The sequence below is a fragment of the Macaca fascicularis genome, chromosome 18, assembly GCF_037993035.2.
Source record: "Macaca fascicularis isolate 582-1 chromosome 18, T2T-MFA8v1.1".
NCBI classification, from domain to species: domain Eukaryota; kingdom Metazoa; phylum Chordata; class Mammalia; order Primates; family Cercopithecidae; genus Macaca; species Macaca fascicularis.
Genome location: NC_088392.1, coordinates 38,307,554 through 38,312,063, shown reverse-complemented (window position 1 = coordinate 38,312,063; position 4,510 = coordinate 38,307,554). Strand labels below are relative to the sequence as shown.

General features: G+C 40.7%; 1 pseudogene; it reads right to left on the bottom strand.

Moving 5' to 3' along the window:
* Positions 1 to 1,322: 1,322 nt before the first annotated feature.
* Positions 1,323 to 1,939, bottom strand: LOC102141123 (SS18-like protein 2 pseudogene; annotated as a pseudogene).
* Positions 1,940 to 4,510: the final 2,571 nt, after the last annotated feature.

The window sequence follows — 4,510 nt, the reverse complement described above, 5'->3', positions numbered from 1 at the left end:
AGGGAAGGGGAAGTGATGTATGCCATTGTATACTGAGAAGCCCCGCAAGGTTTTATTGGAAGATCATGTAGACAAGGAGGGTGATGAAGAAGGGACAGCGATATAATCCACCCACAGAAACTGCCTAGTTATTCAACAAACTCACTTCTCTTCTTCCTGGAGCCCACAGTTACGCTGTCTTTCCTTGCCTCTCATGCTGCAATGTCTGGCTATGTAACTGAGTTCTTGCCAAGGGGATGTGAAGCAGAAATGACTTGGCACATAAAAATTTCTAATGAGAACTCTGGGCTATTTCCCCTTTCTTTGACTAGATGCAGACAAACTAAGAAAACTTGAAAGCCACATGTTGAATATAGTCAGAAGCATAAGATGAAGGAGGCTGTGTCCAATCAGCAACTTCCCTTTGAAGTTTGAGAAGCAAATAAGCTTTTATTGTGCTGGCACCATTACTTATTTTGGGGTTTGTTTATGATAGCAACTAGACTGGCTTACCCTAAATGATACATGTGATGTGTCTGGAGAAAGGCTCTAACAGTGCCTCCGGATTTCCTTGAGAGCACTTTAGACACACTGCCCTAATGCTTATTAGGTTCAGTTTTCATTTCTTATGGGTAGCTTCTCCATATTTGCCAAAATCAGGGAGGAGAAACCTTGATTATCCTGAGGTTGGGGAGATATTCCTCCTGGTAACCAGGGCAGAATGTAACACTATAGTGCAACATCAACACTTCGGTGACCAAAATAAATTCCTGCAAAAGGTCAGGGATGGAATTGGCTTTCAGTTTCAATTAGGCCTTTTATTGCTTCATTACTTCCTTGATTCCATCAGATTCCTTTAGTGGGAAAAAAGGAGGAGGAGAAGTATTAGGAGAAGGATTGTGTGGAAAAGTAAGCTTTATTTCAAGGCATTGACAAACTGGTAGGAAGCAGCACAGAGTTACTTGTCTATGTGTCTGTGTAGCAAAGGCTCAGTTAGGAGTCCCACCAATTCCTGCCCGAGGCCTACTCAGTTTCCTCTTTGGGTTGAAACTAAAAAGTAGGCTTGCAGGTGCCAGTGATATCTTTGTTATCCAAACGTGCTCCAAGTCCAGGAAAGAGAACACCTGGGGGTCACATTATTGAGGGATTTGCTTAATTATTAAAATAAATATTTACATTGAGAATACAGTTAAGTTAGTAGCTTTCTTTGCACGCTCACAGTTTTTAAAAGAGCCACAGGGTTTTCATTCATGTTTTAAGCAATTAAGTTGGTAAAAATCCTGTCTCCGTTTTCTCAGAGATGGATTACATTCAATTACTCCTCACAACAGCTAACTGGAAGATTATCTCATTGCTTTTGAAGTACTGCTTGGGCTGGCGTCTGTGATGGTAGCAAAATAAATGAGATTTCTATGTAACCCATGCTGATGCTGGATGCGTTTGTTAGCCTGGCCCCTGTTCTGATATACCACAATACAGCAGGTCCGCTGGTCACGCTCCTCAAGGAGCCACTGGGTAGTTGATTGACGTATTTGTCCATTGTCACATTGCTATAAAGAACTACCTGAGGCTGGATAATTTATGAAGAAAAGAGGTTTAATTCACTGACAGTTCCACAGGCTTAATAGGAAGCATGACTGGGAGGCCTCAGGAAACTTACAATCACGGCAGAAGGCGAAGGGGAAGCAAGCACCTTCTTTACAGGGTGGCAGGAGAGAGAGAGAGCGCAAAGGAGGAGGTGCTACACACTATCAAACCATCAGATCTCATGAGAACTCACTATCATGAGAACAGCAAGGGGGAAATCTGCCCCCATGATCCAATCACCTCTCACCAGGTCCCTCCCCTAACATTGGGAATTACAACTTGAGATGAGATTTGGATGGGGACACAGAGCTGAATCATATAACTTGACTTCTGCCTTGTCCCTCAGCCAGTGTGGTACGAAGGCCACCTACATTCTGAGGAGCCTCAGAAACCTTGGACCACCACGTGTCTCAGTCAGAGCCAATCAGCCACTAGGGCATGTGTATTTCATCTGGCAACATGCGCTGGGGCCTGCCAGGCTGTGTCCTTTGCCAAGACCCAACTCACACCAAGAGTCCTTTCCTTTTACGGGAAATGCCAGGGATGCTCTTGTTTGGAATTAGAATGTCTGTTTTATTTTAGAGTTTGGTTTTAAATGTGTAATCCATTCCAAGTTTTAAAGCATTATCCATTTGGGCATATCGTCTTCAACAGTCATAAAAAGGCTTTCTATTTTTTTTATTTGAAACAATTTTGCCTCCTAAAGAAGCATCCCATATTTATAAGAGATAATACCTCCTACCACATCCATCAAATAAGATTTCCCCCTAGTGTCTAATGTTAGAATGCTATGCCTCTAAGCTCTTCTTCAGACTCTTTTTTCTATTTAGTAACAAGTAGAATGTACTCATTACATCAACAAACCTAGGGATAAACATTTGGAAATCACTTCATTTTATGAGTTAGAGAAAACACATAATCATCTAGTTTACTAGACATTCACCAATGCCTCCTTGGTGGCATGACATATAGAAGAAAAGGAGATTAGTATTGAAGATGAAAATAGCTTTATCGTGGGCAGAGTGGCAATTAGAATTTTTGTCTCCAGACCATATGGGTTCTTATTATAATTCCCTTTCTGTCCCTCTCTCTCCTGGAGTCCTCTAATCCTGGTAGGTTTTTCCTCACAGTTAACAATAATGGTTACCATTTAGTGAGCACTCACCAGGTCTCAGGCATTTGACATACACTTGCTTATTTAATTCTAAAACAAAAATCCTGAGTTGGATGCTGCGATCCCCATTTTACAGATGGGGAAACTGAGGCACAGCCAGTAAGAGATTGGGCCATCGCTGAAACTCAGTCTGATTCCAGAGGTTGAGCTCTTCTCCACTGTGCTATATGCTAAGAACTAAGTCATAATTTTCAAGGTTGGTTAATCTTTTATTCCACAAGGAAGATCAATTCTGTTAGGAATCTCCAATGACTTTGTCTTGGCTGAGTTGTTGGTGTCAGCTAGATGAAGATGCCCCCTTCTTAAGTTCTCTTCCCTTCTCTGTAAAATATATTCACTAATTAGTAGTAATAGTGGACACAAACATTCCAACTTTCTCTTATGATTCAGGCCCATGAAAAGCTAGATTCTTATTGTCCAACTGCATATAGCCTCAGAGGTCATAATATTTACTGTTAATATCAGGTGTTTTCAATCTATTTTCAATGAGAATCAAACTAGTATTCAGTGAGAGTGCACTAGAACTCTGGCTATCCTCGTTATTAAAATTATACAATAGCCATCACCCCAATTCTCTCACACAATCTAGGAAATTGAAGGCTAAATTCGGCAACTGCAGAGTTAATGTCTGGCACAGTGGGGGCCTTCTGGACTCTGCTGGTGCTCTGCAGCCAATGTCCATTCTCAAGATTTGGTGTCTGCCACATATTCTCATTCAGAAGTGGGAGCTAAACAATGAGAACACATGGATACATGATGGGGAACGACACACACTGGGGGCTGTCAGAGGGGCAGGGGGTGGTGAGGAAAGGAAATAGTCAATGCTATTGGCTATTCAGGAAGAATAGCCAATATTCAGGAGGAACAGCCAATGGATGCTGGGCTTAACACATCAGTGATTGGTTGATCTGTGCAGCAAACCACCATGACACACGTTTATCTATGTAACAAACCTGCACATCCTGCACATATATCCTGGAACTTAAAAGTTGGAGGAAAAAAGACAGCTAGATTTGGTTTCAGGAGCACTGGGTTCTAGATCCTTATTCTCTCCAAAAGTGGGAACTTGATTAAGTTGCTTTATTGCTCTGAACCTCCATTAATTCATCTATATAGTAGAGAAAACAATCTCTGCTCTGCCCTTGTCATTGGGCTGAGGGTAGGATCATCGGAAAGAAAATGGCTGAAAATCTGCTTACAAACTGGAGGAGTCTCATTCTCAGATCAGGGGGCCATGAGTGACCTCTGGGTCCTGTTAGTTAGTGTTCCTCAAAGAATACCTAGGGGTCTGCAGTGTTTTTTCACAAGAGGAGTTAGGTGTTAGATATTCTTGTGAAGTTACTGGTGTTTTGTATTTTAAGTTCTTGTGGAGTATATGATTTCTTTACTTTTGTTCCCTTCTCTTTTTTTCTCCAAATATTCCTCTCAAGCAGTGCGTTAATTATTAAAATATAACCAGAGTGTGTGCCAGAAAGTTAACAGCATGAGGGTAGGAAATTGAAGGTTAAAACAAGTATTCTGTTTGTTAATGTTGATTGAGAAGCAAAGTAAAAATGAGACAGCAGATTTAAAATTTATTTCAAAATTCAGTTTCCATCCTCAAACTTATTGCCCTAATATTTACTCATTTTTAAATTTATATTTTGGTCACCTTTCCTACAGCAGAGATCTTTGACTTTTTTTGGTTTACAAACGTATTTTAGTTTTTAAATTATTTTCTTTGTTACCATTATTAACACCTTACCACTTTGCAGTTTCACTGTTTCAAAA